Genomic DNA, 16,661 nt, shown 5'->3' with positions numbered 1-16,661 from the left:
TGTAGCCTCTATTTTTCTCTTACTCCTAAAGAGGTAGCGAGAAACCATGGAGATATGCAAGTGGATGATGTGATGTGGTTTTCAGCTATTCAGAGACGCAGGGGTAATAGATAGTACAAAAGGAAGGGTAGGTCAGAGGAGGGAGAAATGAGTTTTATGTCCTTACTGATTCCCATAGGAAAGACAGAGGAGGCCTGCAGATTAGGGAGGAAAGAATGACTATCTACAGTGTTTGATAAATAGCTATTGTCATTAGTCATGGTCACACTTAAAATATTTATTAACTATTTTTTCTTGTATGTAAGTCTTTGAGTTATTCTTTCCTCTCCATTAGCCTGTGGTAAATAGAGAATGAATTTTATGGCATTCCACATTTGTTTAGTGGAATCCTTGAACTCAGCTCCCTGGGATGGGGCATAATGACCACAAAGAAATCCAGCCAAGTAACCAAAAAGTATGAGCCAGCCTCTCATTGCACTTCTGTGTTATGTAGTTGCAACATGTCTTTGTGGGGCTCTTGCTTATATGGATTTGGCTTTAGCAGATGATTTCATCCCCTTTTCTAACTTGGAACCAGACAACTTTACATTCTCAGCAAAACAGATGGACAGCAAGGTTGAAATGAGATCTTGTACTGAAATAGTCTTTGAATCAGTCTTTGACAATTCACTCATATAGAAATGTTGCCTTTTTCTTCTTGCAGAAAGTGAATGATGAGAATTCAAGGCTCTCTGAGGTATTGGCCTCTCTTCTCAATGTATGTTATATATTTTCCTTCTTGATCAATGTTGGAATTCTGCTAGTGTGAGAATACTGTCTGATTTACTTTGGCAGACTACTTGGCCTTTTGCCCTAAGTAGATATTTAAAAATAGAACTAAAATTTTTACATCAACCTTCTATTTTCATTCTCCTTCCAAAAAAGGTCTTGTCATGAGAGGAAGAGGAGCTTGATATCACCTACAACTTAACTTTGGAAAGTGAGGGTGCTGTAGTTGAAACTTGAGTTGATTTGAGTCGATTGGGTTCTTGGATTACTGCTCAGTCCTGCGAGGCAACAGTCTGTGTGGCCTCGGGGAAGTTAGTTCATCTTTTGGTGCTCACTTCTCTCATTGGTAAAATGAGGTTGATAAGCCTCAACATATATTGCTTTATCAACATAGATTTTGATTAATTTTCAGAGATGAGAGCTATCTTATAACAAAATAACTTATGAGCAAGGCTTAATTAATCCACTTAAATATTTATTCTAAGCCACATGTATTGTGCTCAGTCCGTTGTATTTCATCTTGCCAGGAAAAGGGTAACAATTTTCATTCCTTTGTGATTTCATCCTCCCCCTGTTTCTTGGGTGGTGCTGCTGGAGACTGAACCCAGGCTCTTATGCATGCTAATAGCACATGTTCTACCATTGAACCACACCCCAAATCCCTCCATTTGATTTTTGGATGTAGGATAACATGCAGTGATGTCTAAATGGTGTTGATCACAATGCCTCGTCCTGCTCTCTGGGGACTAGTTACTGCCGTCCTGTTTCCTGGTAAGAGATGTAGACGAACTGAAACTGCATGAACCAGGCAAGAGTTTACAGCATTCTTTTGAGGATGTGGAATCTGATTTCTATTTCCTTATCATTCTCCAATTTTCATAGGTACTGCAACATATCTGTAGTCCAAGGTCCTATAGAGTATGTGTAAAAATTGCTGGTTGCTAATATTGGACCCTTTTGTCAGAATTAAGTAACACTAAGTAATAATATTGTTCATTCTCCTAAATTTTGTTTCTGTTGGTCAACTCATGGATTACTTCTATAAAGAAGAGAACATTTTGGATTGACGATTTTTAGCATAACCACAGAGAGGGAGAGGTTTAGCCTTTGTGGGTACATTAGGTTATATGGAGGGAGGGCAAGGTCCCCTAATCTGGATAGAATGGTATGGGAGCCTTGCACCAACAAAGTATCTCTGGTTTGGATTTGTTCTTTTCCTTCTATGGTATAGTGAATGAATCTGTCCTCTTCAAGCTGTTTCTTATTTTGCCATGTTGGTATTTCATAATGTTTATCAGAGGAGTCATAAAATACTCCTTTGTCTTCAGATAAAAATTTTCAAGTTTTATATCTTGTAACTCATCATTAATGAGCCTTCTTGAGGATGCACAGAATATTAATATATACTTAGGAATAAAACCAGAATTAGCTTTCCATGATTGTCTTTTGCTTATATCATAGCTTGAACATGTTTACCATTTTCAATGAGTAGTTCTAAAATTTTGTTGTATTTTAAGTTGAATGCCTTAGTTGGAGAAATTTTGTTTTCTTACATCATAAAAAAAAAACAATCTCTTACCCATCTCTCTGAGTTTGCATGCAATTTATTTTACCCAGGAAGCCCTTTATCTCTTCCTTCCTCCTCTCATCCCACACTTCTACCCATTAAATTCTCCAGGTCATGCAAGGCTGAACTCAAAAAATTGCCTTCCTTCCTGGATCTCAGTGCCTTGGCATTACTCTGACCAGCTAACATGCTTATAGTAACATAACCTTCCTTTTCCTATACCACTTGAAGTCTTAGGTTTTGTTAATCATTACATTCCCAGCACTTCATGAAGAACCGGTAAATAATAGGAGCTTAACAAATGTTTTTTGAATGAAACAATGAATATAAGGGCAAAAGAGAGGAAGCCCAGGAGAAGTATCCAACTACATGGAGAGTAGGGAAGGTAGGTGGTGGAAGGATCTCAGAAAATATAGAGCTTAAGTGGCATTTTGTGGGAGGAGAAGCTCTTAGGTGAAGAAGGTGGGGAGGAATGGTCTTAGTGAATGGGAGACTGGAAGAATTTGTAAATCAGAGATTTGGGATAATGTAGTATGATTGGAACTTAACTGCAAAATTAAAAAGGATGAAAAGAAGATGAGTCTAAAATGGAAGGCAGGTTATATGTCACTATGAATTTTCTGCCAATTAAAATATTTAGATTATTCGGTAGAATTACTTCTGTTATGCACTGATCAGTAGTTTAAAAATCTGGTATGGGATAGGATTTTATAGGGGCATTTGATTAGGAGAACTTAAATATTTATTTATTTTTGTTATAGTTACTTCAAAGTAAATGCATGGGTATGCCAGTCTTTGTTTGAAACAGATGTTTACTGAAATCATAAACTGAAACCTTCAAGAGCATCCTTGACTTAGTGGTAAAAATACTGCAGTCTCAATTTCGCACTAAATGATTAAATATGTCCTATGTCATGGAACAACCTTATAAATGAAACTAGTTTTCATGAAGCTTTCATCCTATATTACTATTTAAAATATGATACTTATAGTTTGTAATTAGGTAAGTTTAAATCACTTTTTTTAATGATGTTGTGAAGATTCAAGGAGATAATGTATGAAAAATGCTCAGTACCAAGCTTTGTTCCCTTAGGTACTCAAAAATAGAATCCATTTCCTCCTTAAACTTCCCAGATCAAGGAAGCTTCTATTTCATTGTTATGAACTTTCAGAAGAAACTTCAAGAAAACAACTCCCTGCCTTCACCTGTACCCTGGCTGAAATATCCACAAATTCTTTTGTAAGAGTGGAATTTTGTTAGTGATTTTAAACTTCTTTTCTTAAATGTCCTCATTGTATGAGTATTTGTTGCAGATCATCAAGGCTGATCTGAGTACAAAATCTTCGAGCCTCAGTGGGACTACCTATTTCATCAGTTGTGTTTAAAATAGCTCTGGTCTCTTCCACCTAAAAATTTCAGTGAATCATGCTGAGGACTTCTTGACATGTGAGATAAGTGCTTTTTTCTTGTATTTGTGGGTAGTTGCAGGTTTAGCTGAGTTACTAATACTGAGGAGGACTCGAGATTTTATATTGGAAAATGAAAACATAGACGAGATTCTTGCCAGGTGTAGTTCAAGAGAACTACCTGACCTTTGCCTTATTTTGATTAAATTCCAAGGTGATATAATCATCTGACTTAAAAGCAATTAATTGCTTTGTTTTCTACTTAGAGGTATAATGCCTCCAGAGATGCAAGTTAGAATCCATTTTGCAATAGGACAATGAAACATGAGCACTTGTTACTGTGGTTTATTTTTTAGAAAGGTAGGTGAAGTTACCTGGTCATATCACTATAAGACATCTCAGGTTATATTTCTTTCTTTCTTTTTTTTTTTTGAGACAGGGTCTCACTATGTAGTTGAGACTGACCTGGAACTCACTATGTAGCCCAGGCTGGTCTTGAACTCACAGCGATCCTCCTGCCTCAGCCTCCTGAGTGCTGGGATTACAGGCATATTCCACCATGCCTGGCTCAGGGAATATTTCTTTGGAAATATGTGATTTTCCCAAGTCTAATAAAAAAGAGTTATTAACATACTTGTCTTAAATAAAGTACAACTATAACAAATATAAGAGGTAGAAATTTTGTAGGTCACATTTCAATTAAATTAGAAATTGATGCTAAATATATGACCAAAGAAATAACTACTTGGAAATTAAGAAACACTCTTCCAGATAAAACATTGATCAAAGAGAATATCAAAGAGAAGTGATAATCTTTAAAAAACACCAAAAAATACTTTATACCTAATTCTTTAGGGCATAGCATATCCTAAAACTGTGCTTAGAGAAAAATTTGTAACAGTAAATATTTTTATTAGTCATAAAGAAAAGACCAGCAAACAACCTATCCCGTCAAAGAAAATCACTCGAAAACCCACAAAACTATGTACCTTGCAAACTGTGAAGAGGAACTGATGCAGTAAAATATTGTAAGTAATGGAACAGAAAAAGAGTAGAAAGCTATATAATAAGGCAAAACATTGGAAAAGTAGAGAGTAAAAATATACAAGATTAGGAATGAAGATATATACATAACCACAGGTACAGGGGAAATGGAAAAGTTTATAAGAATTATATATGAAGACTAGGTACGGAACTCTGAAAAAATTTGAAAATATAGAAGTAGAAAATTTATAAGCAAAAATGTAAATGAACAAAATAGACTCATTGAAAATTATAACCAACAAATTACTGGAGAAGTCTCAGTTTGTTCCTCTTATTGTGTCCCACTTGACATTTGCCCTAGATTTCTTATTTTAAAGAAAATATTAGAATTTAACAATGCATTAAAATAAGGTGAAGCTGCCAGCCTGACTGTTGGTGAAGTCAGACCCATGGGAAGACTGAATATTCTTGGTACAGTGATTTTGCCATTTTTGTGTGGTGTAAACTATAACCATTTGCTTACAAATTTAGAAACTATTTTGGGGGCTGGGGATTTAGTTTAATGGTTCCAGTACCTGCCTCGCAAGTGCAAGGACCAGAGTTCAATCCCTGGTAGAAAAACAAAACAAAACAAAACAAAAAACCAAAACTATTTTGGAATAATCCCTTTTGGTATAAAATGAAGTAAAAAAGTGCAAGTTGAAAGAATGAGGGCTAAATTTCTGTTTCTCAAGGAAGGTAGTGATGAATGTGGAATTCAGCAGGATTAATATCTACTATAAAAGTCTGTAACTAATTAAGAAAATTCTGCCTAATGACAAGGATTTAACATATGCAGCCACAAGAAGTTTTATTATTATGTTTCATTCTGTGAAGCATGACTTTTTGCTTATATCAAATGACTTTTCACCAATTAAAAATGTAATTAAAAATTTACCAACAAGAAAAGCACAGGTCCTGAGGAATTCACTTCTGAATTCTGCAAAACATTTAGAGAAGAACCATTGCTACTACTCTTTAAACTTTTCAGTGAAATTGAAAGGGAAGAAATATTTCCAAATTTATTACTTTGATTCTAAAACCAGGGAAAGACCCAATCAAAAAAGAGAACTACAGGCCAATCTCCCTAATGAACATAGATGCAAAAATCCTCAGTAAGATACTGGCGAACAGAACACAGAGGGTCATCAGGAAGATCATACATCCTGATCAAGTTGGACTTATTCCAGGGATGCAGCGATGATTCAGCATATGTAAATCAATAAATGTAACACACCATATAAACAGAACCAAGGACAAAAACCACACGATCATCTCAACAGATGCAGAAAAAGCATTAGACAAAATTCAACACACATTCATGATAAAAACTCTGCAGAAAATTGGAATAGATGGACTTTATCTCAACCTGATAAAGGGTATCTGTGAAAAACCAACAGCCAACATCATACTAAATGATCAAAAACTGAAAACCATGATAAGGATATCCACTCTTACCACTCCTGTTCAATACAGTACTGGAAACATTAGCCACAGCAATTAGACAAGAGAAAGAAATAAAAGGAATAAAGATAGGACATTAAGAAGTTAAACTGTCATTATTTGATGATGATATGATTCTCTGTGTAGACTACCCAAAAAACTTTCCCAAAAGACTTCTAGACTTAATTGACAGATTCAATAGAGTAGCTGATACAAGATCAACACTCAAAAATCAATAATCTTCTTGTACACAAATAGCAGGATCACTGAGAGAGAAATTAGGGAAACAATTCCTTTCACAATAGTATCCAAAAAAATGAAATATCTAGGAATCAATCTAATGAAGGAAGCAAAAGACCTCTACATTGAAAACTACATAAGGGGAAAAATGAGAACCAAGACCACCTGTCATGTAAAGGTACAAGATCCCAATAATGAATGTAACTGTACTGTATACCTAAAGAAGAAGAAGAAGAAGAAGAAGAAGAGAAAGAAGAAGAAGAAGAAGAAGAAGAAAGAAGAAGAAGAAAAGAAAGAAAAGAAAACTACAGTACTCTGAAAAAAGAGATTGATGAGGAAATCAGAAACTGGAAAGACATCCCTTGCCCCTGGGTAGGAAGAACCAACATAGTGAAAATGGCCATACTTCCAAAACTGCTGTACAGATTGAATGCAATCCTGATTGAAATCCCAACAGTATATTTTACAGAACTAGAGAAAACTATGCAAATATTCATTTGGAATCAGAAGAGACCTAGGCAACAGAGACATGGCAGAGTGTATCACAGTCTCCAACTTGAAACTATACTACAAAGCCACTGTGTTAAAAAGAACATGTTACTGGCAAAGAAGCAAGATCTGAGGATCAGTGGAATAGATTAGAAGATACAGAAACAACTCCAGATGTACTCAGGTACCTCATCTTTGACAAAAGAGCCAACCATCCTCACTGGAAGAAAGATAGCCTTTTCAACAAATTGTGTTGGAAAAACTGGTTTTCATCCTGCCAAAGATTAAGACTAGACCCCTATCTTTCACCATGCACTAAAGTAAAATTGAAGTGGATTAAAGATCTAAATATTAAAACAAAAACACTAAACTTGCTGGAAGATAAGTTAGGTAGAATCCTCGAAGACATTGGCATAGGAAAAGATTTATGGATAAATCCTCAGTAGCACGGGAACTAGCACAAAGAATCAACAACTGGGATCTCATCTTTTTAAAAAGCTTCTGCACTGCAAGAGAAACCATCAACAGAACTGAGAGACACCCTACATTGTGGGGAAAAATTTTTATCAGCTGTTCCTCAGACACAGGTCTACTAATTAGAATATATATAAAGAACTAAAAAAATAAATCAGACCCTCCAAATATAGAGGTCCAATTCAAAAATGGGCATCTGAAATGAACAGACATTTCTCAGACAAAGAAGTAAAAGCAGCAAATAAACATATGAAAAAATGTTCAACATCATTGGTCATTTGAGAGATGCAGATGAAAACAACACTGAGATTCCACTCCACCCCAGAAAGAATGGCTGCTGTCAAGAAATCAACCACTAACAAATGCTGGCAGGGTTATGGGGAGAAAGGAACCCTTCTCCATTGTTGGTGGGAGTGCAGACTGGTGCAACCACTGTGGAAATCAATATGGAGATACCTCAAACAACTAGGATTAGAGGTCTCATTTGATTCAGCTATCCCTCTGCTGGGTATCTTCCTGAAAGAATTAAAAGCATCATACCACAGTGACATACGCACACCCATATTTATAGTGGCATCATTTGTAATAGCTAAAATTTGGAAACAGCCTGATCGCCCATCAACTGGAGACTGAATAAAGAAGACGTGGCTTTTCTATTAAACAGAGTACTACTCAGCCATAAAGAATGAGAAACTATTGACATTTATAGCTTAATGGATATACATTAAGGCGATATTCTTAAGTGAAATAAGTAGGATACACATATGTAAATACTGAATACTTTCTTTGGTGTGAAAAACTAAAAGTGTAAATAAGGTTCAAATTGTATAATTGATAATATGAAATAGGAAGAAAAGAGCCAAAGGAGTAGGGGAAGTGAGAAGGATAGGGGAAAGGAAAGAAGGGAAGAGAAAAAATATGACAAAAGGAAAAAATGGAAACAAAGTCTTTGTAAATAGGGAAGGGTGGAGGGGGTGAAGGGAGAGCAGGGGTATGGGGAAAAATAAGAATGAATTTATATCATGTAAAGGTACAAGATCCTAACTATGAATATAGCTGTATTATATACCTAAAAAGTACCAATAAATTTAATGAAAAAATGGCTTTTCACCCATTTTTAATGTCATGTTTTCACACACACACACACACACACGTATATGTAATAGCTGTTCATATGATGGTTCCAGTAGGAGAAATAGAATTTGCCCACATTTAGATAATTCTAACTTTGTGTTAATATTACCAGATGCTTCACACAGACACTTAGGTGTATTACTTGAAGGGCCTCTTTTCAACTATCTTATGGAACCAAAGTAAAACTTTTAGGAAAGTAATTCTACTGAAGTTGAAATATTTAATATTGTTGTGAATTAGAAGAATAGTTAAAAATTTATCATCAAAAACTTTTTTTTGTTTTTTAGTACTGGGAATAGAATCCAGGGCCTTATCCATGCTAGGAAGTGCTTCAAACTGAGCTTCGTCCTCAGCCTTTTTAATTTTGAGACAAGGTCTTGCTAAGTTGCCAGCCTGGCCTTTAAGCTCTTATCATCCTGCCTCAGCCTCCTGAGATTACCTGGGGTTAAAGTTGTGTAACACCACGCCTGGCAAAAATAAAACTTATTTTTTTCCTCAGCTTTATTGAGGTAAAATTTACATCCCTCAAATTTCACCTATTCAGTGCTACATTTTGAGAGCTTTTAGTGAATGTATGCAATTGTGTAAGTCTCACTGCCATCCTGTGCAGGAAGCTTCTCTCTCCTCCCCTTCCAGATTAACTGGTGTCGCTTTACAGTTAATGTCTATTTTTCCATCCAGACTCAGAGAATCATGAAAAATGACTTATTTTTGCAGTGAAAATGCAAGTAAAAAGTTTGGTCTATGCAATGTCAGAATGTAAACAATGGAATTACTAAATAAATAAATCCATGGAGCGGAAGATTACACATATAACTCATTTCTGTGGAACAAACTATAAAGAAATGAACACCAAAGTTTACAAATACATTAATACGGATTGTGAGTAACTTGTTCTGTGAGTGTCCTGAAAATGAGCAAACATTTCCAATAAATTTTAACTTGATAAATAAACAATGTCTTACAATATGAGTAGTATTTAATACCCAATGTTTCATCATCACAACTGAGCCAATGATTCTCTCTGTCTCTCGGCCTCTCAGACCTCCCTCCCTTCCTGTCTCTCTGCTTGTCCCTCCCTCCCTTTTCCCTTTCCCTCCCCCGCCTCTGGGATTGTGGGTGATTGTCTCCCAACAGCATGAGGTTATGGAGGAGATCCTTTCTGCAAAGCGGGAGGAGGGAAAGGTGGAGGAATCCTTCACTTCATAGGAGATTAGGGAGATGTGTAAAATGTGGGAAACACTGCAAAATTTTGTAGAAAATCACCACCCAAATAAGGCTGTAGCAGTGTGAGTGATGAATCTGTTTAACCACATGGCAGTGTAACATTTCCGGGCAATCCTCAAAAGGAGGCAAAAGCCAATGCCCTTGATGGGTTCCTTGTTAAAGTTGCACGAAAAGAAAAGGATTCCATTGAGCAAATAGATACCAGTAATTTCATTAGTAACAGTGAAAGTCATCTACACAGTGACCCACCCCTCTCTTTTCTCTCTCATACCAGCCACAAAAGTTTTCAAAGGCAAATTCAGGTTAATTTATTCTTTTTTATTTTTTGTATTTATTATTTTGTACTGTATTGCAGTATTGTAACCATTTTTATATAATTTTTTGGCATCATGGAACAAATCATCTGAGTTTCCATTATCCCCATTTCTTATGGGGAAATTAGTTTGATATACAAGTGTTTCGGATTACAAGCATGTTTCTGGAACAAATTATGCTCACAAACCAAGATTTTACTATATTTATGTATATACACTAAGTGGTTGAACCACTAGCTTTTTTTGCAATGAAGCTGATGTTGAGTATAAAAGCTCAGCACGCAGTATATATTTTCTTCCTGCAGACCACTGTCAGATTTTAGAAGTGTTTTGGCTCTTTGAAGAACTACATTGTAAAAGTCAGTGCCAGCTAGTAGTATTGACTTTTCTTTTCTTTTGTAAAAGGGTCTGCTAGCCGGGCGTGGTGGCACACGCCTGTAATCCCAGCACTTGGGAAGCTGAGGCAGGAGGATCGCTGTGAGTTCAAGACCAGACTACATAGTGAATTCCTGGTCAGTTTCAACCACATTGAGACCCTGTCTCCAAAAAAAAAAAAAAGGATCCGCTAAAATTTGGTTCTATTTTGTTTCAAATATGTTGAAAATTTGCAATCAAGATAAGCAGGCAAAATACTAAGCTTTTGAAGTTTTACAAATTATAATTATTAAGAACAAAGCTTGCAAATAGGAAGGCACTAGAATTTATCTTTGTAAATAGAAGGTAAGACTTAAGCAAACTAAATGGTAAGATGTCAAACACAGACAATACACAGGACTTAATTTTGAAATTTTTTAGTTACACTTGGAATATCTGGACCTGTGGAAAGACTCTTTTGATTGAACTGCTGTTTTATTTATTTTTAAAATTGTTTTGGTACCGGGGATCGAACTTGGGCCCCTTTGCTTGCGAGGCAGGCCGCAGCACCACTGATCGAAACACCCAGCGCTGAACTGCTGTTTTAAACAGGTTACATTTATTTATTTGTTTTTACAAGAATTCAAAATATGCTGCTGAATTTTATAAGGCAATGATTTCAAGGTATCTCAATTTGTTTAAACTGTAAAAGCAATCATAAACAGATACCATTATTTAATGAACTTTGTAATTTTCCCTCAAAAAAGATATTAAAAGTAAAAAAGAAAATTTCTGAAAATACTTTGGCTCAAATATTTATATATTTCAATATAAAAATAGGAAAAATAATGTACTCCTTTTTTATAATTTTTTAATTAAAATTATTATGATCTATTGAGAAGAGTTCAGTGAAAGTGTCACCAATTTCAAATTTATTAACAATGAAATGAACCTTTGAAGATTGAGATTTTTTTATTAAAACATTAAAAGTAATATATTGAAAGTGATGATATATCCTTCATTATTTGTGTGCATGTGTTTGAGGCAGGGTCTCGTTTTGTAGTTTATGCTGGACTTGAATTCACTCACAATAATCTTCCTACCTCAGCCTTCTGAGCCCTGGGATTACAGACATGCATCATCATGCCTAGCTACATCCTTTGTTACACAATCAAGAAACATGCATAAATGCCTGAGTGTGTAGCTCTGTGTAGAGCCCAGAATGTATAAAGATTCAATACCCCAGTACTGGGGAAAAAAAAGTATGGAAATAGTGACCTAAATCAATAGACATCAACTATGTCTGGAAAAAAATATTTGTAAATATATTACAAGAAAAGTGTTAACTATAACTTACAAAGAGTGCTTATAAATTGATAAGACAACATAAACTATCCTAAAGCAGAATGGAAAAGAGAATGAGTAGATGATTCACAGAGCTAAGATAGCTGCTGTGTGTGTGTACAACAAATATGCATGTGATTAAATGAGCACAGGGAAAAATGTTTAGAAGATACCATGGACTATTTACTTTGGTACATGGGAGTGAGAGGCTGATGGAAATAAAAGAATTACATTACTCTCGTTACAGATGACAGAGGGAGAGAGACATATGAGTAAATAGAATGTTTCATGAGTGCTACAGGTGAGGAATAAAGACAGAGCTCAGTGAGGACCATGCTTTTGATAAGAGGGGTCCTGGACTGTGAATTATTTTCTTCATTACTGGCCTTGTGAAATCATTATATATAACTAGTGATGTCGTGACTTTCATGACTGGTTATAGCTCTGGTTAGTCATAATAGGAGTTCAAAAGTTATTGTGAGGACCCTGGAAAAAAGCTCTTTGTAAAGAGACACATCCATGCATGCAGTGATTGTTTATTTAAACTGATCATTATGTGTTTAATCTGAATAAGAGTCATCTCCAGGGGAATAAAAAGGATCCATTTACAGAGCACTGACTTGTAAGAAGGCCCTTCCTTTGAGGTCCACTTTGTTGGAGACGTGAACATTGTTACTTGCAGAGCCTCTGCTTGTTGCTATGCTATCAGAGTCCCTGAAGGGGCTCCCTGTGAGGTTCATGCAGTGTTATGTGCTATGGGGAGATGTACTAAAAAAACAGCCAACCCTTCTGAGATGTACTCTGTGGAGGATATGGAGGACTTCAGGTGACCAGTGGTAAATGTGGAAGAGAAATAGACTGCCAGCTTAGATTTCTTTCTTGTGGAGAATATAGGATAGGCCCTTTCCCTCTTAAGAGACCCACATCCCTCATGAAATATTCTCTGGTCCTCTCTGTACTCTTCCTCCAACCCTGACCTCTTTGCCTTTAACTCTGTTTCTTAGATCTGTTGTAGATGGTGGTATTCTTTAGCTCCATCTGGCTTCTGGTATCATTCAGGACTTGGTGATACACTCTTGTAGGAAAAGAAAAATAGGAGGACGAGAAGGTAGAAAAAGAGGGACATCAGTCATCTACATCAAAGAAAATCTTAAATTTTTAGGGGACTCTTCAAAATAATGTTTTCCTAGAAAACTAATATCTTCGCATTCTTCTTTATGTGTAATTTGATGTTTGCAGGTCTTAATTCTGAGAACAAAGTTCCCCATCCATTAAGATAGTGTATATTTCAAAATATTTCTTTTGGTTCTGAGGTCTTGAGCCCAGGGTTCCACATACTCTGTATCACCTAGCTACACTCCCAGCCTTATTTTGACTTCCAATTTAGCAGAGTCCTTTGTAATTATGTTGTCAGCAATGCATAGTACTGAGTGGTTCATTTCCTGTGAATCGGTTTGTACCTTGGCTGGGATGACAACTGCAGGAATATTGGGGATTTTTTTTAATTGTCTTCTTCAGAAATTTGGAGGAGAAGCTCATATTAATAGAAGAATCGATACAAATTTTGCAGACATAAGGAATCTCAAGATGATTTCATCTGACTTTCTGCTGGAGAGAATCTTAATTCGGGCTAGTGCAGAGTCGTTTTTGTCTAGAGAGTTGGGTGCCGGGCTCCATTTTTCTCAGTGGCCCTTAAGCCCAGCTTGTTTGTTAGTGGTCTTCTGAAGGATGTTAGAGCCATGGACAACTGAATCTTGTGGAATCTTGCTGTCTCATTTAGCTCTTCATCGAGAGGGCTTCTTGTGTGGCATGATAATGCCAGTGAGAGATTAGCAGGTCAGGTTTTTCTTACTGGGGCCCCATTGGTTACAACTTGTTCTGCAGGGTGTTGAGCTGCTTCAGTATGAAACAATTAAAACACCATGTCTCCCGTCTTGCCACACTTGTTATCAAGGTAGATTATGACTTCTGGCTCATGTTTGGCTCCCCATGTAGTGTGATGTCTTCTTTGCCTGCCACTCCATGCAAGACTGTTTTTGACATAATATCTATCATCATTTTACAGTAGTCTTCTTTGTAGTGTGTTTCATTCTTAGGTCTAGATTCATTGTACAGAGTAAATTTTGAAAGAATCTCATTAGATCCAGAAATAAAAATGCAAATGAAATCATAGCTGTTTGGAAGAGACCAAACTGTCTGTGTAAGGTACCATGACCTTTGTATGGGATCTTTTCGTGTGGTGGAAGAATTGTATCTGTTTCGGAAGCTGCTTTCCCAGTACGTGTATCTTTGTTTTGAATGAGCCATTAAAGGATATTTTTTTTGTACTGCAAGAAGTAATTAAGATTCAAGCATAAGGGATATATTACTTACTAAGATAGAGTAGAAGAATAATTTCAAGTATTAATTTAGATTTTTTACATAAATTTTAGAATACTTTCTTTTTAAAAAAATATTTTATTAGCACATATGGCCTATATACATCAATGGGGTTCAGTGTGATATTTCCATATTTGCATACAGCAAACACTGACCAAATCCACCCACTCTCCCAGCACACACCCTTCCCAGTCTCTAGTGATCACTATTTTATTTTCACATAAACTCTTTTTAGCTTCTGTATATGAGGGAGAATGTGCAGTTCTTGTCTTTCTGTGTCTAGCAGGTTTCACTTAATGTTCTCCAGTTCCATCTATTTTGCTACAAAGGGTTTCAATTTTCTTTATGGATGAGTAATACTCTGTTGAGTTTATTTTAATGAAAGAATTTCCAGAGAAGAAATTCTCCTTAAGTCTTTTCTTATGTCAGCACTTTTATACATTGCTGTAATACTTTTATGATGATAATACTCATGAAGATTCAGATTTAAATCACTGCAGAAATGTCTCCTTTGGTTCTTCTCCTTTAGTTAAGTTATTCTTTGTGCTCCTGTAGCACATGATGCTTAGGTCTATCGTATCGCTCATCATAGTGTCCTGATAATTGATTTGCTTGTCTGACTCCTACCCTGAACTGAGGGATCTTTGAGGACGGGGACTTTATCTTCTTCGACATGGCAGCTTGTCTGGGAGATGAGTATGTACTCCAGGGGATCGTGGACTCCGTAAGCAGATCTGAGTTATTTCCATAGCACTACAGCATTCCACATGTTTCTTTAGTTTTAATAAATTTTGACTGCCATTTTTGAAAATCTGCCTGGTTGAAAATAATCCATGGTGATGTTATTCGGTTATTCAAGTATCTGTGACGAGAGGCAGTATGATGGCTGTGTAACCTGTATTTTCATTCATAATGGTAGCAGCTTCTTCTCTTATCCTGATGATTAGAGATGATGATTTAATTTTATGGTAATTTAAAAAGTAGACTCTGTGTTGAACTTTGGTTTAAGGCTCCAAAGATTCCCATCAAAACTAATGAGTAAACTAACCTCTTAGAAAGCATTTTATCTTTCCTGATCTTGGCCATCAAGAATGGTTACTATAACAAGAAAATTCCTTGAGGTAGATTATCTTAGAATCTAAACCACTACTAAATCTGAAACTAACTTCCGTTAGTGTGGTTTTCCCTAACATGTACCTTTCTCATGTGACATCTATTTAGGTCTTGTTCCAGCTCTGGTCTGGTATGGGCCTACCATTTAAATCTCACAGCCATCAGTTTCCTCATCTTTAAAATTAGATGTTTGTATTAAAATAGATAGGAGGACTTTGCAAACCTAAATAGTATCCTTTGATTATATTCCTCTGAGTCTCTGGTGTGTACTTTCTTACTGTTTTCTCTCTCCTGCCCTCCTTTTCTTCCTTCCCACTAGTGGGCCGCCTCCCACCTGTCTTGGCAGCTCACACACAGATGCACCATGTCCTTCAGCTCTGGGCTTTGACCTAGAAGTCAGCTTGCACATGAACTTCAGGCTGAATCCTTGTGTTTGGAGCAGTGCCTGTACTGCGACCCTACTGCACACACGTGTCCAGCTCTACAAAGAGCTTGTGAGTCCCTTCCTTTTAACAAGCACATTCCTGCCGGTGGGAGAGCAGAGGGAAGTTGCTGAGCTAGCGCCCAAAGATTTTGGTGTCAGAGGAAGGACCTTGGAAGATTACAATTTCAACAGATCTGGGCCTGTGATGGTGATTGTGAGGATGGTATGCAGAGCGGGCAGCTATGTCATCTCTCACAAACACACAAATTTAGTGTCTGCAGTTTTGGAGTGAGGAAGGCATGTCACGGTACCCTACAGCTTCTGGATTGTCTTGTTGCACTTTTGTTAACTGAGAGTATAACTAATGAAGTTATCGGGTGTTTCTTGCATAATTTGATTACAAAGCAGGTCTAATGAAATCGTGGTTTCGTAAAGACCCGTGCATGTGTTCTGTGAGGCAAACCGACTGTTGCCGGCTGGTCTTCCTATATTCTAATTTTATCATTAGACCCAGGGGGAAAAATCAGGTGTTTATGACGACAGTGTTTCTGTACAGTTTTCTGATGGGTGGGAAGGCAGGTCTGGGCTGCTGGAGGTAGAAAAGGGTTTCAAGAGCTGGGAATGAGGGAGAAGACAGGGGCCTATGGCAAGCGCTGAAGGCCACAGGGTCGTTGCACCATAGGGCTTTGAGCGGGCTGAAGGGCACCCGGCTGCTGTCCGACCCGCTTGCTGTCGATCGGGATTTCTGCGGCAGTGACCCTGGGAGCCGGCGATTGGTCCTGACGGTGCAGCGGCTGCAGGCGGAGAGGTTCGGACGGGGTTAAGGCCACCACCTGCATTCAAGTGCAACCCAGATGGGAAGTAGGAAGTGTGGAGCCCGAGCTTCCTGTATAAATAAACGCGAGCCGAGGCGCAGGCAGCTGGCTAGCAGCGCCCCACGCTCACCGTGCGCGGTTCCGGG

General features: G+C 37.1%; 1 protein-coding gene across 2 annotated transcripts in view; it reads left to right on the top strand.

The window, feature by feature from the left end:
• Positions 1-16,661, top strand: part of Rnf144b (ring finger protein 144B) — a 177,488-nt gene that overhangs the window by 85,136 nt on the left and 75,691 nt on the right. The window lies entirely within an intron of this gene.

Source organism: Fukomys damarensis, unplaced genomic scaffold, assembly GCF_012274545.1.
Source record: "Fukomys damarensis isolate Sample0158 unplaced genomic scaffold, DMR_v1.0_HiC HiC_scaffold_10, whole genome shotgun sequence".
NCBI lineage: Eukaryota > Metazoa > Chordata > Mammalia > Rodentia > Bathyergidae > Fukomys > Fukomys damarensis.
The sequence above is the reverse complement of the archived record's forward strand: the minus strand, read 5'-3'. Positions and strand labels throughout refer to the sequence as shown.